Source organism: Amia ocellicauda, chromosome 8, assembly GCF_036373705.1.
Source record: "Amia ocellicauda isolate fAmiCal2 chromosome 8, fAmiCal2.hap1, whole genome shotgun sequence".
NCBI classification, from domain to species: Eukaryota; Metazoa; Chordata; class Actinopteri; order Amiiformes; family Amiidae; genus Amia; species Amia ocellicauda.
Window position 1 is genome coordinate 16601008 of NC_089857.1, and position 25784 is coordinate 16626791.

At 36.5% G+C, this 25784-nt stretch overlaps 1 protein-coding gene across 4 annotated transcripts in view; it reads left to right on the forward strand.

Annotated features, from left to right (window-relative positions):
- The window catches only part of ccser1 (coiled-coil serine-rich protein 1), a 247361-nt gene that overhangs the window by 148276 nt on the left and 73301 nt on the right, over nucleotides 1-25784 (forward strand). The window lies entirely within an intron of this gene.

The following is a 25784-nucleotide window of genomic DNA, read 5'->3' on the forward strand; positions in this document are numbered from 1 at the left end:
GTGTCTGGAAATTTCACTGTTAGCTTTTGCTTTTTAATGGCTTTCTGTTTAGTCATTCAGCTGCAATACACCACCCCAAGGGGTGCCTTCCTTCTGCACAGCACATTTCACATTTAGGCAGGTAATCACTAAGTAAAACCACAGTGCGCAAAGCCTTGTTGCTATCATTCCCATTCTAGTTCTCTTGTCACTTGTCACAGTACACAAAATGCAAATCGGTTAAGATCCATCATCTGTGATGTGGCAACCAGTTTTGGATGCTTGGCACCATCTGCATATGTATTTATTTTTTGTTCTTGGTGAACGTTAAAGAGGTAGTACCTCTGGTAAACTATGCATGTGTGAAACCAAACCCATAGTGCTGATGTTTATGATTCTGACTGGTGTGTCAATACTCAAACAACCTTAGAGGCCAGTCCTCACCTTCAAGTGTATGTGATCTCTTTTCAGTCTTTATTTCACGGTGTTAAAGGATGAATCAGGATCACTAAATCACTAAGAACACAAAATGCATTAAACAACAGGAAAAAGCTTTTTTTTCTCCTGTGGGATTGACTTCCATTTTGAGACACCATCCTAACCTCCCTGATAAATGTCTCCCTATGATTCAGAAGATTGTAGAGTATTGAAAGTATAAATTAATTACCAACAAGGTTCTCTTTTATTGTACATAAATGTATCGTATTAGTTGTTTGAGCACTGGTAGGCTAGTTAAATATTTCTTTAATTCCATCCAAAGCACAACCCGAGGAGTCTGAAGCAAGCGATGGGTAATAGAATTCATGGCTGAGACTCAAGCATCTGTTGGGAGAGTCACAATGGTGCCTTTTCAACAGCCTGAGGATTTTAATTGAAGAGACATTTAAATGCTTAACAGCTGTACTAATTTCACAGAAGGAGTCATTTAAAGATAACAAAGATATGCATCTGAAATAGCTTATAAGAAAGATCAATTCTTGCATGTTACAGTGCTCTCCAGGGATATTATATAACACTGGCGCCTATATTTTCTATACTTGCTCTGTGTGAATTGATTTAGATCAGGGCCAGCTTACAGAAATGGTTAAGGCTACTGGTTCACGGTTACAAATAACTGCTGTAGTGTACAGCAAGGTCCTTAGAAACGTAGCCACCACTATCACCTGAGTTATACCCTGTAGTAATAATTTATTTATTTGTATTTTTTATGTTCACAATATTACTTTATGAGTTGGTTAACAAAAAAAAAGAAAATAATCTGTTGCTCCCTGCCTCTGTGTGCTTTTCCACTGAGTCCATGAGAATTGAGTTGATGATATGAATATGCACCTCTTAACCCAGACAAACTGGCTTCAGTGTGTTTCCTGATGAATATCAGTGTCTTGCTAAGTTTCCCTTGACCACCAGATAAGTCCAAGTTTCTCACTGATACTCCCAAAGCACTCATGACTCTTCAGTGTTTCACCTGTGCTTTATCACATCCACAAACTGCAGTATTGTTAGCAAGGAGTACATTCAGAAGAGCTTAGGTGTTGCATTGTCTTTTGATTTAAGCACACATTGGCGTGCCTGACACTTTAAGTAGCTACTGTTTGATGTATTGCTGTATCTGTCAATCTGCAGTGTCTCATAATACAATCTCCCTCCTATATGTTATGCAAAAAGCCATTTTCCCTCTACCAAGGAGGATCGTTAGCTCAAAGTGAGATTATTTAGAACACATGCTTCATACTGTGCTGTGGGAGGAAAGAAAGGAATATATATATTAAAAGCACATACATTATCATAGGGTTCCTTTCATACCTCTGTGTGAAACAGAAGGTGTTCTGGGCAGCTACTGAAGGCAGAGAATGCCAGTTTTTTAAAACAGTGACTAATTATTGGCATATGCTTTTTCTTGAGATCTTTAACATAAGTTCTCTCCTCTGTGGAATACAGCAGGTTGTTACCTTTCCAGCTGTAGCTGTAGCAGTAGCAATGCTTTTGCACGGTGCATAGAATTGACTCTGTTGTCCCCACACAACGCCAAATTAGTGTCCAATATCAACATAAGTAAGTATCCAAAAGAAATTCAATGTGAAGTCTACTTGAATAGTGAGCAGTGATTCCACCCATAAGATCTAAAAAACTCAGATCTTTACTTTGCTTTGCATACTCACAGCATGTAAAGCCTTATTATTATGAATATTTTAAATATGACCTTGTTTGTCAGGTAAATTTGTACCAGTGCTGTAATTTCATGTTGTTTTCTTATAGGAGGAATTAATGTCTGCTATGAGGAGCCTTTAACTTCCTCTGTGCTACTCACTTAGCATGTGTTAAACATCTTAACACATGCTTTATTGCACCCTTAACAAAATGTAATTTGATGGCATTGTAATATTAGAGTTTATTTTTATTTTTGGTGCAGTTGTCGTAAATATTGCAAAACTGCTCTTGAACCACAGCGTGCTTGAACCATTTCATATTGATTTTACTACATAGGAGTTTATTTAGCTCATAATATATATTCCAGGGGTGTCCTTTGTGCCAAGCAATACCTGTCGATTCACACACATTAGTAAGCAGGTTTAAGGTTGCATGACACCTTTGTTGCTAAAGGCACTGCAAGAGACTACTTTGTCCTGATAATAAGATTGAAACTCAGTCAGGCATCATGTTATAAAGCAAAAAATGGCAGATACACAGATGAACAGGTTCTGTAATACATCATCTCATATGGAGAGAGAGAAAAAAAAGTTTGCTACTCACTGCATTGATATGTCAGCAATGTAAACACGGAAGAGTGAAAAGCCCTGAATATGCATTTAGATAAAAATGACAGTTGCAGTTTATGAGGCACAGATTATTGATTGATTTGGGTCAGCAGTGAAGGGGTTGCTTGTAGTGTCACCCAATGAACACTTCAGATTATAAATGTGTGAAGGGAATGTTTTAATACAGGGAATGTTATACCTATGCCCATGCATGTAATTTCTTTAATTACACTGGCATCATTGACCTGTTTAACAGTAACCAATAAACAACTTTTTACTCTGTATTCAAAGGCTGAATCATTATGACCTACTTGTGTGTTCTGGCTTCGTCTCCAAAGTGGGTGATATCAGTTTCTTAACTCGTGTTTCTTCATGTGATATTTACTTTTTGTTATATTGCTATATTGTATTTATCTGTATATTTATAATAAATTGAATTTGTTTCCATAAGCCTTTCATCTTTTGAATTCTATTTTGTACTTATGTCCTTTATATATTATTAAATATGGGGGATTAGTTAATACCAGATGTGAGGTTTTTTTTTTTTTTTTTTTGGTTGAGAAAATCATTCATTTTGGCTAATGGAATTAATTTTTTTTATGAATGAAATAATAATCATCATCATCATCATTTTTTGGGGGATGAGCCACAGGGTCCCCTAAATCCATACAGAATATTATTTCCAAATTCAGCTGGCAATATATATTACTGATTAAGTTAGGACAGATATCATGAAGTGGAAAATCTCAATGAATTATCAGTAGTTCCTCAATGACCTGTGCATTTTTTTTTTAATTCTAGGGTATTATTTCTAGAAAAAGTCATATTCCATTTTTTGCTTTAAGGAAGACTATGAGTTACTCAAGTCAAGCAACAGTTTAGTTTACTTCACTTATGATCATTACTAGTTGGATGTTTTTAATCAATTTGTAATTGTTTTATTTATTCAGTTTTTATTGATAGTTTACTCATCAACATTGCTATTCTGACTCATCACAAATAGGCATCCACTCGACACCCTGTGAAAACATTAAAGCCGAAGTCTCCAGCTGCCAGACTTAATATTTGCATACTTTTTAATTGAAGATTTTCTTCAATGAGAGGACAAGTATTTCTTCAACAATAATTAAGTAAAATCAAATCCCTGTATTGTTGTTAACATTCATCAGTGTTGGTTTACATAATTTGTCTTCAAAACCAAAGGAATAATATGTTCATAATCCCAGCATACACTGAAATGCATGAAAACAGTTTAACAAATATATATATATAATTATTCAAAAGAAAATTCACAGCATCGTTTTTATACACAGACTTTAAATATGCCATATTGCACTCTTCTCTGAAGACAAATGAGCTGGTTTGGCTAATTTACATATATATTTTTACAAATATACTCACATAAACCCTATGCACAGTTAAATGGTTAATTTAATAATACACAACAGGCTTCAATGCACATTTAAACATTAACAGACTTCAAACGAAAAGGTCCTATTTAATCTTGGCGACAAATGAAGCAAAATACCTCATGTTTCTCTGAAAACTATTTAGTCAAATTAACTCAGAATGCAGGACACGTTTTTACAATTTGTTTTCCATACCAACATAAGTTTTAGCATACATTTCAATGTATCCCATATATACCCTGTATATCATTTTCTGTTTGTGACTTGGCTCAGTTTACCTCCATGTACAATTATAAGATATTCATCTTAAAGTGAGATGGTTTCACTGTTGTGATGTTTTTTAATGTCTGCAAACACCCCAGCTTGCGTTTCTAATGAAAAATTAGGCGACATCACAAATGTGCAAAGACATTTCTCCAAATCTATATTAAAATGTTCCCAAATTAACCAAGCTTGAAGTTTTTGAGTTCTGTGTAAACTGGCCATGCCTTTTCTGTGCTACAATTCCTAAGATTTTACTTCACAACTATGGCTGGGGAACTGGCCGTATCATCATCATATCCTCTAGTTTAACTATCTCGATTAGCATCTTCCTACATATTTTTGTTACATGTAATCCCGTTTCAAATTGAATACAATTATGTTCAAAACTGTTAGTAGAGTCTGTCCAGCATTTAAATCCTGAAAAGAAAAAAAAAAAAGATGTATTGATTGATGTGTCACGAGGCTTGAGATAATAATCCAGGCGCACCCAGAAAGCAACAGATTCTTCACAACCCATTTAAATGATAATGTCGATAAGAAAGCTCACAGGCTGAGATGTGTGAGTGCTCCTTAAAAATATATTTCCAGTTTCTAAATTACATGTTTGGGGGGTTGTAATATCCCAAACAATTGTGTTGCATGGGTGAATAATAACATTGTTCAATATAATTGTATGTACTTTCTTCATCTCTTAAATAAGGAACCTGGAAGATGGCTGGTAATTGTCCATAGGGTTAAGTAGGACAGAAATTGACTTCAGAACTGTACATTTCTAAGAAAGAAGTGCATAGGAAAATGCCACGCTGAGGATTTGGGAGTGTACCCAATTTGAATATACAGGGTGATTCATAAATCGTACAGCCTTGTCAGAGCTGAGGAAATCATTTTCCAATGAGATTGCTCTTGACATTGCAGAATGTCAAGAATATCTGGCATCAAATGATGGATATCAGCTTAAACTAAACTGGAGGTCATTTTGAAAAGTTATTTCAATTTGAACATCTTAACAACATCTTGTTATTTTACTCCACTGTTTCCAGTTTGAATCAAATATTGTCATGACAAAGCTTGTTACCTGTATAAAAGACACCTGGGAGCCAGAAATCTTGCTGATTGATAGGGGATCAAATACTTATTTCCCTCATTAACATGCAAATCAATGTATAACTTTTTTGAAATGCGTTTTTGTGGATTTTTTTGTTGTTATTCTGTCTCTCACTGTTAAAATACACCAACCATTAAAATTATAGACTGATCATTTCTTTGTCAGTGGGTAAACGTACAAAATCAGCAGGGGATCAAATACTTTTTTCCCTCACTGTATATATATATATATATATATATATATATACACAACTCTTGCCCAGCCCAGCATTGTGCTACAATATATGTTTTTTACTGAACATACAACTATGAGTCTAGCTATTTGCTCTTATGAGTGATTTTGTTTGCAGTTGCTGGGTCCATGTGCAGTCTTTTTATCGTCTGTGACAAGTACGCTAGATGGAGATCCCAGGTTAGGTTTGGCTTATTAATTATTTGTGAACACTCTGCTTTTGTTTAGAGCTTGTCGCCATGAAAAATCAGACACATTCATACACCAGCTTCATGGATCATCAACAATCCATGGATGGAAATTAATTGGGAAATCTCACATGGGTAGCTAAATATATCCACCCAGGTGACTGCTGTTTTCCCCCTTTGTCTTCCTCCAGTTCTCAGATTGACTATTTGAGACTGTAGTAAGAGTTTCCAGTGTTCTTGATTTAACCTCAAAGAATGTATACACAAACATCTAGTCAAGGATGGTCTTGTTTATCAAAGGTGTAGCATATGTTACGTACATTTTTGCTAAGACAAAGCAAAGGAAGTTTCTCCAAGTAGGGAAATAATATAGCCCACATCATACACCTATTTTTAAATCGGACATGTATGTATGTATGTATGTATGTATGTATGTATGTATGTATGTATGTATGTATTTATTTATTTATTTATGTATGTATGTATTTATTTATTTAACATTCAGTTATAAACTAACTAAAATTGTTCTAAAAATTCACCAGAATTTATTAAATCCACAAGGTCTCAATAGTTATGCTACCTTTTGTTTTGTTGCTGAATAAAACATGATAGGAAAGTAAATATTTAAAATGTTGCATTATTCATAATATTCTGTAAATTTTAAACCAGAGATGGTTGTACCTCAGTGTTAGAAGTAAATTATCAGAAACTGCAAGTATCAAACCACTCAGTACCCATACAGGTGAAAGTTGTCATCAAAACCACAAAATGCTTAACAACATGAGTGTGCCAGAGAGCCCTTTCTATTTTAATTGAAAAAGGTTTCTGTGTGATGGAAGCAGACATGAAAAAGAGAAAGGAGAAGCTTTTAAGATAGGGGTTCTTGTCATTGCATTGAGTCTGCACTGTTTTTGTGATGAGTGTGTGGATTTGAAGGAAGGGATACTTGTTAATTACTGCAGACAAAGCTGCAGCGTATGATAAAACAGAAAGAAATATAAAGAAAATGAACCCAGTTTTTTGTATTCCAAAGGCCCTAACCATTGCTTTAAAGATTGCTTTGTGTGGTTGTGAAAGATCAGATTGCCACAGGCTGCAGAAACTGTTCCCATGATAATGCTCTCTCATTGTAGCAGGATTATGATAACAGGGATAATGACGGGGGGGGTGGGTGAGCATCATGTTTCTGAAAGGCATGCAAACATTGTCTGTTGACATACATTGTTGCTCAAAGACCACCTCGATCACAAACACAAAATAAGCTACAGACAAGTTCTTGCTTGCAATATACAAGAAAGTGACTAATTTTCGTGTTTGCATTGTGTTGTGTTACAAGTTCTCATTTTGGCGGGTTTGTTCTGCTGGGTAAAGTGCGTGGAGATTTTTAAAATGTTCCATCACACAAGCAGGGGAGCTGGCCTTGATATAAGAGAATGGTTAAGCTTTCAATGTTTATTCCTTCCTGCCTTTAATGTCTCCTGTGCTGACAGAACGAATCGATTAACAGTGACACTGACTTCAATGAACCTCTTTTTCACTCGGAACAGAGGAAAAGCTCTACGATGAACAATTTCATTGCCCCAGCAGGTACACTGCTGTGTAGTAGCTGCCTTCAATTTATGTAGCATCCATCTGAATGGAAATGCGTAAGTGTTCCCAATAGCCTCTTTATTGTCTCTGCATTTGTTTAGTGTAGAGTCTGATGTTATTGTCCGCAGACATACGAAATACATGCCTATAGATTTAATCCATATATTAAACTGACTAGGCTTTTCAGTGAACAACTAATTTTGAAAGGATATAATCCATAAATATATAGTTTAATAAACAGTATTTTTTTAATTTAACAAATCCCTGAATAATTGTAATGCAAATGAGGTATGCAAATAATTTTCACTACAGCTTCAAAATCCTTCGAGAAATGCAAATCTGAGTTATGCGTGTTTTCACTTTAACACAGATATACATGGAATTCCAATCAGTAGAATCAATTTCATATAAATGCGATCAATGCTCATAGTAGTCTATGGCCAATCTTATGAGCCAAAAAATAAAATAAACATAATATCCAGCATCCATTAATTAATATAACCATATATCTTCTGCTTTCCATTTGCTACATGGTTGACAGACCAACTCCTAGTACCTTTTCAATTGAACATGTTAAGTGTCTTTTTATTTTATAGTGCTTTATATCTATGTTAATTGAATAACTATTAACTGACTATGATGTTGTATCTACTGTATATATTTAAAGTACCGATTGAACAATCTTTCATTTTATCACCTAAAGTGTAATAAGTGTAATGTGGTGTCTAAGTAACGCATATCACCACATTCCCATTGTCTGCTGTGTGATAATGCTGCTACAGCTGCACAATTCTCGCCTAAGCAAAGTTTTCCAGGAACACTACACGCGTATCTTGAAGGGATTACTGTATTTATATTTATATATATATATACACTCACCTAAAGGATTATTAGGAACACCTGTTCAATTTCTCATTAATGCAATTATCTAACCAACCAATCACATGGCAGTTGCTTCAATGCATTTAGGGGTGTGGTCCTGGTCAAGACAATCTCCTGAACTCCAAACTGAATGTCTGAATGGGAAAGAAAGGTGATTTAAGCAATTTTGAGCGTGGCATGGTTGTTGGTGCCAGACCGGCCGGTCTGAGTATTTCACAATCTGCTCAGTTACTGGGATTTTCACGCACAACCATTTCTAGGGTTTACAAAGAATGGTGTGAAAAGGGAAAAACATCCAGTATGCGGCAGTCCTGTGGGCGAAAATGCCTTGTTGATGCTAGAGGTCAGAGGAGAATGGGCCGACTGATTCAAGCTGATAGAAGAGCAACTTTGACTGAAATAACCACTTGTTACAACCGAGGTATGCAGCAAAGCATTTGTGAAGCCACAACACGTACAACCTTGAGGCGGATGGGCTACAACAGCAGAAGACCCCACCGGGTACCACTCATCTCCACTACAAGTAGGAAAAAGAGGCTACGATTTGCACAAGCTCACCAAAATTGGACAGTTGAAGACTGGAAAAATGTTGCCTGGTCTGATGAGTCTCGATTTCTGTTGAGACATTCAGATGGTAGAGTCAGAATTTGGCATAAACAGAATGAGAACATGGATCCATCATGCCTTGATACCACTGTGCAGGCTGGTGGTGGTGGTGTAATGGTGTGGGGGATGTTTTCTTGGCACACTTTAGGCCCCTTAGTGCCAATTGGGCATGGTTGAAATGCCACGGCCTACCTGAGCATTGTTTCTGACCATGTCCATCCCTTTATGACCACCATGTACCCATCCTCTGATGGCTACTTCCAGCAGGATAATGCACCATGTCACAAAGGTCGAATCATTTCAAATTGGTTTCTTGAACATGACAATGAGTTCACTGTACTAAACTGGCCCCCACAGTCACCAGATCTCAACCCAATAGAGCATCTTTGGGATGTGGTGGAACGGGAGCTTCGTGCCCTGGATGTGCATCCCACAAATCTCCATCAACTGCAAGATGCTATCTTATCAATATCGGCCAACATTTCTAAAGAATGCTTTCAGCACCTTGTTGAATCAATGCCACGTAGAATTAAGGCAGTTCTGAAAGCGAAAGGGGGTCAAACACAGTATTAGTATGGTGTTCCTAATAATCCTTTAGGTGAGTGTATATATATATATATATATATATATATATATATATATATATATATATATATATTCCTCACTAAGCCACCTCAATTCAGCCAGATTTTGACATGTGTGAATGTGTGAATAGTGAATCATTTATAAATGTGCAAATGTCTCAACAGCATGAGGCCTCAACATGCCATCAATGCCACTGTTGAAAGACGTCAGTGAAAAGCTTAGCTCTGATGCTGTGGTTTGCGTTGTCTCCATGAGCAGGTGTATCTATTTTTTAATTTTTTTATTCATAAGTCTGTTTCTATCATTGTGTCTGAACTCTGTATAAACTTATTTGAAAAAAGGTTTCCTTCTTTGCCTAGCTGTGTTTTAGTCTTGACACCCATCTTTACTGAGAATTTGCTTCACAATGTTGATTCATCAGCGCTATTTATTATTTTGTGCCTATCATGTTCACAGCAATAAATTCGTGTGGCTGTCAGTAACTATAAATCCTCATCAGTATATATTCTCAGGGTGCACTGACGCCAAGTAATTTTGTAATTCGCTTGATTCCATGTGAGACATGTTGCAAAAACGGTGCCATGTGTGACAGGGAATTCTGCGTTTTGCCCTATTGATTAAATTTATGTTGTCCTTGATAACAGCTCTCAGTAGAATAACTAACTAAACAGCTTTTTAATACACCATGGGTCATTTGCACACAGGGTATCACACAGAATACAGGCACATGGGTACTGAGTACATAATAGGGAAATAGAGAAGGTATGAACAGCTCCTTTAATTCATAATCAGTGTGTCTATTTATTTATGACAGTGTTTTTAATTAAGAGGGTTGTAAATGAAGAACTTTCATGAATCAGTTGCATTGTCTTTGTTCTTATTGGGGATTTAACAATATTACCACAATCTTTATTTGCTGTATGAAGAATTAAGACTATCCTGCTGTAACGATTACCTCTTAATTGTATACCATTACCTTGCCTATTTATTCATGTATTTTATTTATTTTGTCAATACAGTTTTCCCGTGATTATCAGATAATTAAGCATGATAATCCAAGACTAGGTAGGACTAAACAATATTAATTTGAAGCTCATAATCTACTCAATTTTACACTCTCTTGATACCATTTGCAATTCCATAACTAAATCATGACTTTTATTCTGCTAACCACTTGAATAGGCTTGATTATTTAGTCCTAAATGGTACCTAATAATGCTGACACACTATGGAATTGAAGTACATTTTTATGATTACGAATATACCAAATACATTTTGATATACATAAGCCATTTTTTCTGTAGGGACACTGTTGAGAGGGTCTGTCAACCATGCACCAAACTGAAAGTAGAAGATATGTGGTTATATGAAATAATGGATGCATGATAAAATGTGTTTTGTTATTTTTGTTTTTGCTCATAATAAGATCTATAGACCGCAAACCGGGAAACAGATATTTTGCCTTGTCGGCTCTTGGAAGACTGTATATTCTTTAAGTCATTAAGCAAAATTTGCCAATCCTGGGAGAAGAAAGTATTTTGGGCTATGAGTTCCAGAAGTCAAAGGAACATGTGTTAAAAAATCATTGGTGCAGGGGTGTTTGTTTTGATGTATAGCTTCAGTGACTAAAGTAGCATTTGATGCTTGTCATTGTGCAGTGTAATTGTCTGATATATACAAAGTTAGAATAGATTCACTTGCATTGATGTCATCCAAAACATGGCATGAGACGTGTGTTTATTCTGGTCTGATCAAAATCATTTGTATGCCTTGAGGTCTGTAAGGGTGCCAATACATTTGGGTATATCACTAAATTTAGCAACAAACATCAAATTGTGTGTTTCCTTGATTTACAATTCTAATGAGCAGCTGTGATACTGACAGTTCTCTAGACTTTACATGAAGGAAAAATAAATACTTCACATTTCTGAAATAGAAAGCAAAGGGTTCAGTTCAGACACTTTGGGTAAGCAAATGTGTCATGTACAAACCAGGTCACTTAAGGCTTTTGATACTTTAGTCAAGTATAGACAGCTGTTTAACAAATAAGGGAATGCTCAGGTAATATTTTCAATCCTCCCAAAATACCAGCATATGTGTATGGATTCGGCTGTGTGTACTAAGAGAGATGTGACAGATAAACAGAATACAGCTTCTTGGTCAGATATATTTTTTCCTAACCTTGGTGCCATCTATTGTCCCTCGTTGTGGTTGTTATTAGGATATAATTATTTACTTTCTTAGACCCGTTGCACTCTGTGGAGGATAAGCCATTGACATCTCTTCTCCAGTAAATTTGACTCTGGCCTGACCTTTCCTGCTTCTCTCTAGGTCTTCCCTACTCTATTTAGTTTTGTCTCTGTATATCTTCACCAGGTCTACCTTTCTTTCTATTATCTTGTGGGAGTGCTTGTTCAGGTTGGAGGTCAACTTCCTTGGAGTTTCTTCTATCTAACCCCAACTTTCTGTGCTGTATTTGCTGGCGAGTAGGCTGTTCAAGAGTCCTGTCCCGTAGATTTTAATCCTTGACTTTGATATACTATCAGGTGCTTAGAATTCTACACCGGCAGTTGTTCACAAGTGTCTGAACTTTATGCCGGGTTGTTTTTGTCATCAGTCTTTAGATTACTCTCCATCCCGGAGCACAGATTTCACATTGGAGCTGAATGAAGACAGGAAATACCTTTCTGAAATCACTCATGAACTGCGTAACTACTCTACTGGTGCCACACTTATTGAGTACTACAGCATGGCCACAGCTCTCATATTCTGTTATATTATCTCATAAATTGACAAAACATTCTCTTCCAGGAGGCATACCAGCCTTTGCAATGACTTTTGGCTGCTTTTTCAAGTATTTCTTACACTTAAAAATATAAACAGACAACTTTTAACAATGTATGTAATAGGATCTAGGCCCACTCTTGGCCTACAACCCTTTTGATAGACAGAGGAATGCTGTATCATTTCTCTGCAATAAAGCTCTTAGGGCAGCAAGAACATTGGTCTTATTCCATGTTGGTCCAGCCTAGAGGTATTATATGGTAAGAAGTCTTAGAGGATGTGATGGCCATACTCCTTGTCACTATGCTTGTCCTATCTTGGGTGGATATTCAAACCTGAAGGCCTTCCAGGACCAGACTCCTACTCCAATCCATTGTCTGTAGCACCTTTGTTTGTTGATCCCATCACAGAAGGAGTAGTAGAAGAATATGACCACAGAGACCATGTTAATTTGGCCAACATTTTTATTTGGTTTTAGTGAATGTCTCCAATGTATTTGTCTAATATTAAAAGTACAAGTTATAGTTTGATGGCCAGAAATAATTAGGCTTTGGTACGTTCTCAGAATCACGTGGTCTAATTGCTGACTGCAGTGTTAAACAATATGAGATATGACCTCTTATTACATAGTAACCTCTAAGAGGTAAATGAGCCAAGCTGTTAGATGGAGGGAAGGTTAGAGAGCAGCACTGAACAGATCTCCAGCTTCCCATCTTGGGCAGTAAATTAGACTAAGCTTCATTACTCCCAGTTGTTTGTGTTATCAGAAACCTGATTGGTCACCTTGTTTAATCCTTTGTTAACATGCCCTGCACCACAATGAATATTTGTGTTTGTTTGATTGTTTTGATTTTTTTAAATAGATGAGACTATGACACTTTCTGTTTTCCCTTGATAAAGGTTTATCATAGTAAATGTGCATATTATCATTTGGTTATATCATGCATCAGCTTTTCTTTGCCTTATGTTTCCATGGCTAGTCTGACAATGGTGTGCTACAGAAAAAGGTTATTCACAACTTCTTTTTGCTTTTTATTTTTCCAACTGGTAATAATTAAATATGTCAACTTGTTCACATTGAAGCTGTCAAGATGAAAGCCTTCTGAATTAAAAAATAAAATAAAATAAAAATCGGATGCTGTGCATAGTTTGTTTTTGACCTTTCGGGTATTTGCTTTAAACTTGTGCTCAAACACTAAGAAACAATTATCACCTGCCGTTGACTTAGTGCTCCCCTAGGCTATCTGTAAAGAAAGCAAAAAAATCCCAAGAGGTGTTTCTTGTACAAACTATTTGTAGATGGAATAAATAATTCACAGTTTGATGCTTCTATTCAGATGAAATCAAACAGCTGTGCGTCTGTGCTTTGCTCCGAGTTTCAGGATAGCAGACTTGCATTTTCTCTCTCTGGCTTTGTGATGATCAGTTCTCTTCTGTTTAGTAGGGTTTGTCCATCCCCAAACAGTTTATTTTCTTTGTTTTGAAACAAACAAAATAGACTGGAAATTAATATCTGATCTGTGAGGCATATATATATAAAAAACACATCAAATGGCATATAATAGAGAAGCTGTTTTCAGTTATAATGTATCAGAATTATAGTTTCCTTCAAGTCATACTTATGTATTTAGAAGCACAAGAAGTAACATAATGTGTTATCCTCACATTAGTGCATAATGCTGATGTTATGTAACAGGTGTTGCAGGCTAATCCTCATCCTACGCTAATCCTCTCTCTTCAACCTGTTTTCACAGAGACCCTTTCTCTTTACACCAATTAGACACAGACATTTGTCAAAAACTGCAAATATCCTGTATAAAATATAAATTATAACATACGCAAATCGAATGAGACATTCTAGAATGTATTGAAAATCCATACTCTGTGTGTGGATTAACATTCCATATGCATTTCTAAAATGTGTTGTATTTTAAGCAGATGTGAAAGTCACAGAAAAAGCAATGATCTGAGCTGACAACACCACCTTTCTTTTGAAACACAAGAATGAAGGGTGCCTGTTTTACATTACACCATTGTTTTGTTGACAGTCCTTTCAGAATTGCTCTGAAGATTAATTCAACCATCACTTTTTAAAGACCTCTAATATGGTATCCTTGTTGTTTAATGCCTTCTGTAACATTCTTTTAGTATATTTCCATAAGTAAGATTTATGGCACTCTTCTAGATTGATTCTATCATATAAGCAATCTTAAACATTTAAAACTTCCCAAATAATGGTGGATGTCAAACTCTTGCATGTATACTCTAACAGGATGTGTTTTGTCAGTACTTCCTGGATAGCAGATTGCAGTCCTGTACATCTTAGGTATACACTAAAAGAACATTGTAAATCGTAGGAACCACATGTGCTATGCTTTACTATCCTTACTATCTTGTGATTTGTGGAGTAGTGATATAATTTTCATTCCAACATTATACTTACTCAGAATCATGACTATGGCAATTAGAAAGGAGTGACAGGATTTGTATGCTTAAAAACAACAACATTGTGGTTTAGACAAAGGCACCTAGATGCTTAAAAGAAAACACAGCTCTACAGAATTATCATTACAAGCTCATTACAAGCTCATCATTAAAATCATAAAACATAATCTAAAGGCAATATGTTCATTCAGAATCATGTAGAAATGTCTTATCTGAATGAGGTATAACCAGGGTGGTTTGTTATAATTTTGAGTATCAACATTTTCCTGCTTTTCCCCCCCAGTTTTTAAATTTCTATGTGTATTATATTTTAAACTGTACTAGAGCTCCTTTTCTAAGGGATTTGGTAGGTACAGATTCACATGAATATTAGTTTGTCTTCTTCCATGTTTTTCACCTGATGCAACTGATATATATATATACACTCACCTAAAGGATTATTAGGAACACCTGTTCAATTTCTCATTAATGCAATTATCTAACCAACCAATCACATGGCAGTTGCTTCAATGCATTTAGGGGTGTGGTCCTGGTCAAGACAATCTCCTGAACTCCAAACTGAATGTCTGAATGGGAAAGAAAGGTGATTTAAGCAATTTTGAGCGTGGCATGGTTGTTGGTACCAGACGGGCCGGTCTGAGCATTTCACAATCTGCTCAGTTACTGGGATTTTCACGCACAACCATTTCTAGGGTTTACAAAGAATGGTGTGAAAAGGGAAAAACATCCAGTATGCGGCAGTCCTGTAGGCGAAAATGCCTTGTTGATGCTAGAGGTCAGAGGAGAATGGGCCGACTGATTCAAGCTGATAGAAGAGCAACTTTGACTGAAATAACCACTTGTTACAACCGAGGTATGCAGCAAAGCATTTGTGAAGCCACAACACGTACAACCTTGAGGCGGATGGGCTACAACAGCAGAAGACCCCACCGGGTACCACTCATCTCCACTAAAAATAGGAAAAAGAGGCTACAATTTGCACAAGCTCACCAACATTGGACAGTTGAAGACTGGAAAAATGTTGCCTGGTCTGATGAGTCTCGATTTCTGTTGAGACATTCAGATGGTAGAGTCAGAATTTGGCGTAAACAGAATGAGGACATGGATCCATCATGCCTTGTTACCACTGTGCAGGCTGGTGGTTGTGGTGTAATGGTGTGGGGGATGTTTTCTTGGCACACTTTAGGCCCCTTAGTGTCAATTGGGCATCGTTTAAATGCCACGGCCTACCTGAGCATTGTTTCTGACCATGTCCATCCCGTTATGACCACCATGTACCCATCCTCTGATGGCTACTTCCAGCAGGATAATGCACCATGTCACAAAGGTCGAATCATTTCAAATTGGTTTCTTGAACATGACAATGAGTTCACTGTACTAAACTGGCCCCCACAGTCACCAGATCTCAACCCAATAGAGCATCTTTGGGATGTGGTGGAATGGGAGCTTCATGCCCTGGATGTGCATCCCACAAATCTCCATCAACTGCAAGATGCTATCCTATCAATATGGGCCAACATTTCTAAAGAATGCTTTCAGCACCATGTTGAATCAATGCCACGTAGAATTAAGGCAGTTCTGAAGGCGAAAGGGGGTCAAACACAGTATTAGTATGGTGTTCCTAATAATCCTTTAGGTGAGTGTATATATATATATATATTGTTATGAGGTGTGGTTATGAGGTCCCTCCGTCTTCCTGAGAAAACTCTTGTAGCAGATGAGTAAGTGTCCCCCTTCATGTCTGCACAAAGGCATAGGGCCATTATATACCCAGTCCATGTGTTTGGGGAAAATAGGAAATGTCAGTGTGTACAATGCTAAATGAAAATAGAAGACTAGGTCTGTTCAGTTTCAAGTCATTTTGCTTTATCTTCATTATAAACATACGTTTGAAGCTTTAAACTTTCATTTTTTTTTTAATCTGTGTGCTTTCTTGTATTGATGGATGGTGTCCAGTTTTGGATTGGCAAATGAGGACAGTTTTGGGTTGTAGATTTAATTTGTAGCCAGTGGTGTGTGTAAACCAGACTACAAATGCAAGATGTATTTTTTCTGATAACCTGGATAGACAACAAAGGCACTGTGAGAACCAGGGACAGAATTTCACATTTTGTTAAACTTATCTGAAAATAGATGTATGTTATGTGTTGTTACTTGTAACCTTAAGTTAAAATATAAAACAAAACAAAAAATACATCTAAAGCTGCATTTAACCTTGCAATAAGTTGCAGTAAACAAAACTTGATGATAATAATAACAACACATGCTTAATATAAAAATAAAGAATGTGAAAGCATTGTGTGTGACAGGCGGATATACCTTCTGGACTGAATATATCCTGTTTCCCACATCGCTTTCAAAGGTCAAAATTGTTTTACATTTGTTTTTACATTTTAAATATTCTTTACCATTGACATTTGTTTTCGGACCTTTACAAAAGACAATGTTGCAAAATTTCTTCACATTTACTGGTATTATAAAGTGGCCACTTAAATCAGGTTCTTCGATTCATGACAAATAGCTGAAATGGGCTGTCATTCAGTGTTCCCGTTGTTCATAGAGCAAAGCATCAAAGCCCCCATAACACAAATTCAACTTGGCAGCCAAGCTTCCAAAATCTCCTTTTCTCAAATCCCAGGAGATTCATGCTAAGAGTCTGCCTTCCGTCACCCAGGACAGTAGTTTAGTGCTTCCTCTCCCCTGGGGATTCACTCACATCACCAACCCATGATGGTTTGTATCCAGCTGGAGCATTCCCATCAGAGTCAAGTAGCTATTGTTTACAAACGGGCGATGACTCACAGGATTTCATCTTAATATGTGGCTCTCGACATAGGAAACATCTCCAATGAGAGGACACCATCATTCTCTTTCTGTTTGCCAGTACATTACTGATCTGAGGATTTCTTCCAGCAGTATCTTGCGTCAAAAGAGATTTGGGTATTTTAACCTGCCTGTTTAGCACCTGCCTTTGAGTCCAGGGATGATTGTAGTCCCTCTTCTGTGCACCATTTATATGGCAGTACAGTTGTAAACAATATTGTAAATGGGATTGGATTAATTAATTGTATAATGTTTACATGACTTTCCTTGAATTCTCCACTTTTCTTTTGCAACATAAATACCTTAAGACCGGTTTCGGTTTATATAAGAGAATGAAGCCTCTGGGAAACAAAAAAACACCATTAAAGGTTTGGTTTGTGAATACAATCAGTATTTCATTTAAGCTGTTCCTCACTCTGGCTGTTTGCTTGTTCATTATCATGCTGAAAAACAAACTCTATGTGGACACGTTGTTTGCCTGGCAGTGTTGAATTACATGGAAGAATTTCATATAATTGTAATATGTACTATACTATATTTATTGTTTTGCATTATTAAATAACCCCCAAACCTTCATATTACCACGTACATATTTTGCTGCTGTGCAACATGTTCTTGCGACATGCTTTCACCCATTTTCCGTTTCATAATCCATTGCCTATGGGAGCTTTATAAATGCAGGCATTGTTTCCTGTGTTTTTAACACTTTTATCCAATGTGCTTTTAACAAATCTTCATGGCTTAGTGCCCATACTGGGTATTTTTGACACTTTTTGCATCTAAACAATTCTCTCATTATCAAAGGGAATGGCAGAGCTGGTATGGAAGGTGTGAAAATGACAGAGAATAACACAATTTAAGTTGGGACGTAGTGCTGTGATAGAAGAGGAAATATGATGGTTAGAAAAAATGCAGAAGGACCTCATCCAAAGTCCTCTGTTGTACCATTAAGTAAAGACTTAATATGAATGGCTCTCCTTAGAAACCCATGTTACCCATATTACCAGCTTCGAGGAATGCATAAGCATCTTAGCACAGACTGAATTATGGAAACAAAATGTTATTAATATATGTCTGTGATTCTTCTTCTGGTGTCAATAAAAGCCAGAAGAGCTTAATTCCCCCATTTTCCATCACTTCCATAAGTCAATCTGTTTATTAAATCCTCACAATCCACATGCCCCCGACTTCAGTCCATTTTGTACCTGCCTTAAGTCAGGCAGTGGATTATTCTCTTATTGGGAATGGCCCTGCATTCTGCTGTGGAAGCTGGTTTCAATTTTTATCACACATTTGAACAGAGAATAGTATTTTTTATTAAGGTTTTACAATGACCATCAACTTTTATGACTGGTGTTGGCTGAGGTTGTTACTGCAGTGGTGCGTGTATGATCCCATCTGTCTCGTTTTATGTGGTGGCACATCAGCTTCCCTTTCTTTTTGCCATTGGCTTTATATTTTTCATGACTTGAATTAGTTGTCTTACTTAAATCTTTTGGTGTAGCTACAGAGCTGTAAAGTCAGTTGTATTGTAACTGACCTTGCGGAGAGAAGAAATACGCTTAACGAATTTGGAGGGGGAGGTATTTCTTGCATCAGTATGACATTTTGTACCAGGAAAACTGTCTTGCATTCCTGATACATAAAGATAATAAAAAACAACCCCCCCCACCCAACCCATGGTCTGCAGAACTCTGTTGAATACAAAATTGTGCTTTTTTGGATCCTGCTATCCACCAGCTCCCTGCATCCCTCAGAAAATACTTTTTTTTTTCTGCCTATGGGTCAACAAACTGTAAAAATGTTATTTTAATTTCATATCGGATTGTGTTTAATATTTCAAATTTCAAAAAACGGTATGCATACTTTAAGAAATAAGAAAACAATCTGAGACACCAACAACGCTTGTCAATATGTGTATTTCTTCCAGAATCTACTTAAGCTTCAGTGCCTTTGAAGAGTTTGGAGCCTTTGAGAAATAACTTAAAGGTATTTCTAGATCAATAAGCAACTACTGGGCAAGGACGATTTATCAAACAGTCCTCTCTCATATTTTAACTTTCTTATTGTATCATCAGTAATGTTCTTAAAGTAATACACAAGGCATTAGCCTCTTTTTCTACAAGAGGAAAATAAAGCTTTTAATGTCTTGCAGACTTATGTGTTGGATTTCCTTAATTTAATTCGTATGAGATGAAGTTTGCTGTTTTCCTAAAGATGTGAGAACTATGACATTTCATTGACCAAGAAACCAAGAAAAGGAGGTTGGTGTATTGTATGCATCATTGTGTACATGTTTTTTTTTTTTAGAAAGAAAATCAAAAACATATATCAATATCAATATGATCATTCATTGTATTTTACATTTTATTTTACAGTAATTTTATGACTCCCTGTTATCTGTTCAAAACCGTTTTATTTTTTTACCATTTTATTTTCCTCTCAAAGAATGTGTACCTGATTCAGCATTGTCTACTACTGGTTTGTGGTGTTGTTTTTTTTCACATAAACAGATAATGTGTGTAATTTAAAAGGCATGTGCAAATATTTCAATCTGAAATATAAGAGGAGAATAAGAAAATTATTCTTAGAGCTACTGGAAGTCTTTACAAGTGCCATAACATGATTGATGTGTTTTGCTTGGGGTTAAAGCAGATGATCACATTTGTCATTTCATGAAAACAATATACAAGTACATGAATCAGTATTTCAGCATTGGGAATGACCCCTGAAGGGCTGAAGTCTTTTGCAGATGACAATAACCTTTGATCCTGTTGACAAATGGAGTTTTCTTTCATAGCCTGGAATTGTTTACTGAAATGGTTTTACGCTCTTAGTTTTAACTCGAGATGTATTCATACCCTTGTTTCTAAAAATTGATTAAGCAATGAAAAGGAAGGTTAACGTATTTGACCAATAAATAGATGTGTAACAAATGAACAAACAAATGATGAAGACAAGTGCTAATATCATTCAGTGCCATATCTATCAGAAATAATTACCTATATGAGAAGTATGGTGCTGTTGCTCTTTATAATGCATTTCCAAGTATAGCAGAACATGTTTTGAGTTGGGTTGAGTGCCAGCCTAAGTTTCAACATAAACTTTGCTGTCCGTGAACCTCATAAACGTGTATATTAAACAAATGCTCCCAGTATTGTCCAAATTATTAAAATCACAGTATAATTATGCTTGTAATCTGGGGGTATGCATATAGCCCAGCAGGATCTGTCTCTCTTGAAATTGTATAGGCTGTTATGTGGATGTGGTGGCAAACCTTTTTCTGATCAATCTCTTGAAAAGATTGTCATTAGAGTCCACAGCTGTCCTTGATCATCGAGATTGGGTTCTTTCCTGTGTTTAACCAACTAGCAAACGTCAAATTAAAAGTCATTGGACTGGGAAAGTGATCAAACATGCTCACAGTGTCAGAGGAGACTCTTCCAAAGTTTTTGTAGAGACTTGCACATGACTTTATCAAGGGAAAGATCCCTCCCTTTATTTCTGAACACAAATGGTATGCGTTTTTATAGTAATGAACAGAAGACCATTCCTCATACCTTAATTTGCAAGATCTTGTTAGTGGAGTACAGTAAGCATTACTAAATCCCTTGAGGGAGCTACTTTCCAGAAATGTGAGAAAACATTGCTATTGTGTGTACAGGGTCATGGTTGGTCACTGTGAAAGAATGTGAAAAGCTGCATTAATTATATCGAAATTCTATAATCTCAGAACAATAAATATTTAAACAAATAAATACAGGAAAGAGAATCTTGAACTAATATGACCATGAAGGTAAACAAAAGCAATACAGTAAGCAAGTAAACAAACCCACTGTAGTTAAATGCCTTACACTTCCCCGTGGCTGGTGATACAAGATACATTTTTTGGGGGAACTCTGATAGACAATTGCAACTGACAGTCTGTTAGTAATTGATTTTTTTTTTTCAATCTACAATTATCTTGCTAGAATAACCCCCGTTCTGTTTACAGCAATTCAGTTGACAATTTAATATGTCCTTGGGAATGTGCCAATGGTATTGCAATTTCTGATACTGTTATAAAATACTGTTAAAGAGACTTCCTGTGATCAACAATCCACACCAAGAAACCGCATGTCCTGTTTATATTAGTAGTATATTTAATTGGGATATCAACTTGTCAAGATATTGAATATAAACTTGTCAACATGTGTACATGGTTCAGTTGCTTCTCTTAAGGCATGCAGATAATGGTGACTTTCTGAAGTGTGCTATTGAGTTACTGAACTCCTTCAATAAAATATGCATTCAAACATACATACATGTGCTATACATATTGGAATAAATGTGAGACAACATTGTCATGACTTCTCAAATGTTTGCTTGAGGCCATTAACACCACACCCAATGTAAAACTTAAATAAACAAATACATTAATGTTCTTTTATCACCGTTGATAATGGACCATGAATCCAGGGTTAAGCTTATGGGAGAATTGCTTATAAAAGAGGAAAACCTGACATGGATGTGACGAACTCATTCTACTTTTCATCCCATATATAACAGGACCAAGAACAAAACACAAAAAAGATCTCATAAGCCTCGAGACTCTGTCATATCCTTCGTTAGCCATCCTTCACCGTTTTTGATTTTGAATTCTTGTCTACGTGCCCACCTTTAATCTGGATGTTTGCCATACATCTGCCACCCCATATGTACAAACAGCATAATTAATTACTTTACTTTCACCCCCAGGCCTCTACAAAACACAAGGGTTGCTAAAGCATCCATTTCTTAACCCCCCCATGTACAGCAAAATGTTTTCTCTGGCAACCTTGTGTTGTGTGACCAATGCAATACAATTGACTGCTTTGTTATTTATAGATTCTACAGAGGTCAGTCAACAAATCTCTCCGTTATAAAGGCGGGCTTTCGATACATCTTTTTCTAGCTTCGAAAAAGCTAATATTCATCAGGCACTCATTTCAATCCACAAAAACAAAGCTCTTATAGTCTCTTAAAGAATGTCTTAAGGATGTCTGGAATGCAAATACAAACCCTATATGTCTATATATCACTGATTAATGTTGCAACCATTTGTTTTTCTGTTACTCACTTGGATTTTGGACAGAACTATAAAAGCATTTTTCAAGTAATTCATATGCCACTTTACACCTAAAGGGGTTTATAGTCTTCAAATACATCCTTTGGCCAATGAGGCTACAGGAGAGAAAAGTGAACAAAATTTAAATGAGACATGACCCTAGGGGGAAAACATAATATTCTTGAAATTCTACTGGCACAGTACATTATAAGAAAGGATTTTTTGAGGGTATTGATTCATATGCAAAACTAAACTAGTCGGCTACTCTAAATGAATTCCAGTTAATGTATTTTATTACTTTGTAATTACTAATACAGTTCTAATTTCTAATTTCAGTTCAGTCTGCATGCTGATTGTGTTGACAATTTGTGTGTTTGTGTTTGCATGTTTTTTAATCTTCCTGTATAATCTAATATTATACAGAAACAGTTTGTATCACTTTCTTATGATTAGTGATTGTGTCTTTTTACTTTTAAATCTATACCTCTTTTTTCAAGCCTTTATTCTGTTACTGTTTTGTCATTGTATGCTTTCTATCCCTTTCCTCATTCCCCTGCATACTTTACCATAAACATTACAAAGCTTTTTGTAGCATTTTCTTCTTCTGCAGTCATTTCAAATGATCAGTTCAGAAATAATCCTGTTTGAATTATTATTATTATTATTATTATTATTATTATTATTATTATTATTATTATTATTATTTTACATTTGCATGAACTCATTTCGTATTTGTAACATGTTATGATTATTGGCTTCAAATTAATGTCTTATTAATATGTCATAAATATGTAATAGATACTGAATTATTAAGTTATAGGGTATTTATACAATCTTCTAGATATGTTATAGACATACCTGGAGCAACATTGTTTACTTTGCCATATCAAAAGTGTTTTATTTAAAAATTAAATGTTATTACTGCAGTATAATGACATATCTATTAGGCTTAATTAATACTCAGTAGCGTCAATGTTGAGCAACTGTCAAACTGTAAAGTTCATAAAACATCAATAAGCAGTATCTTAATATAAAATGCTATTTTTAGAAAATTTGAATATTCTCTGTATAAGTAATTCAGTCCCAACCGAAATACCCAATCCTCGAGATTTTACATGCATCGAAGTGCCTAGTAGAAGAAGTTTGTATGCAATCGAGGTGAGTGGGGGCCGCCCCTGTAGCTCCTGGAGACAAAGGCATATGCATTGAGCCTTCACGATTTAGCCCCCATTGTAGTCTATGGAACAACTACTGCAGGTCCCCGCTAGAGGAATAAAAAACCCTGCTTTATCCTATGCTTTTCCTGCCCCAGAGAAGCTGGCATTCACTTGTTTCAGCCTTACATCTCGCAGCTTCCAGGTGCCGCACAAGGCATGCTTTAGCCCAAGTGCTCCACACTTCCAGAAGCCTCTATTCACTTGCTTTAGCCTTATTCTCTCAATTCCGTATACAGCACTGCATTTGTTGCCTTTCATTTGATCCCATGGAGAGGCAAATGCATAGGCTACATTTTAAACATGTGATGTATTGAAGGAGCCTTTATTCATACTTTTGTGTATTTATTTATGTATGTATATGTATTGTATTTAAGACAATGTAATAAAATGAGGACTTGTTCATGCGCTCTGTATGGAAGCTATGCACCGCCTCCAGAAGCTGCAATACACCTGCTTTAGCCTTATTTCTCTCAGCTCCCAGGGGCCGCACACTGCATGTTTTAACCCTCCAGCTCAGCACCTCCAGAAGCCTATATTGCTTTAGCCTTACTGGTCTCAGTTTTGTCTCTTACAGCTCCCGTTACTAGCCACTGCTGATTCGCCGGACAATTCAGCCCTGCAGTATAGTCTAACCCCCTCCTCGTTTGAGTCTCTGTACGGCTGTGTTATTGCGTGGTCTTGGTTATTAAAATAAATATATACACATATAGGCTACAAAAAGGCACCTTCAAAACACAACATGTACACTATAAATTAAAATGTAAAATGTAGACTATACATTTTTCCCCTCGATACAATCACATAAAATGCGAGAAATGGGGGCTGTAAGAGACAAAACTGAGACCAGTAAGGCTAAAGCAATATGGGCTTCTGGAGGCACTGAGCCGGAGGATTAAAACATGCAGTGTGCGGCCCCTGGGAGCTGAGAGAAAAAAGGCTGAAGCAGGTGTATTGCGGATTCTGGAGGCGGCGCATAGCTTTCATACAGATCACAATACATTAACCTATCTTCGTTCTATTTCGTTGTCTTAAATACACTACATATACATACAGAAATAAATAAGTATAAATAAAGGCTCCTTCAAGACCTCACGTTTAAAATGTAGCCTAACCATTTGCGTCCCCATTGCATCAAAAGCACGTGAATAGTGGCTTCTGGAAGTGTGGAGCACTTGGGCTAAAGCATGCCTTGTGCGGCACCTGGAAGCTGCGAGATGTAAGGCTGAAACAAGTGAATGCCAGCTTCCCGGAGGCAGGGAAAGCATAGAATAAAGCAGGGGTTTTTATGCCTCTAGCGGGGACCTGTGGTAGTTGTTCCATAGACTACAATGGGGGGCTAAATCGTGAAAGCTTTATGCATATGCCTTTGTCTCTGGGAGCTACAGGGGCGGCCCCCACTCATCTCGATTGCATACAATTTTCTTCTACTAGGCACTTCGATGCATGTAGAATTTCAGGTGACCGAAAGGTATATTGTATGTACACATTATGCAGTAATGTCAAGATTTGTTATATGATACAGTACTATACTATACTCTCTTACAGAAACTGGCCTATAACACGGCTCATCAAATGTATTCAGATCCGTGGCAGGTCAAAGAATGTAAATAACATGTATGTAAATAGAAGATTGGATATTTTTCAATGCGATGGATAGAGGCACAAGAAACTAATGGCATTGTGTTATGTAAATGCATTATATTATTTATCGTGAGGGGGGGAGGTTTTTAAAAGACACAGGCCTATATTTCACTATTACTAATAACTGGGCAGTATGTGACATGCAATTAATATATTTGCTGCTGAACACTTGGTATTCAAGCAGGTCATTCAT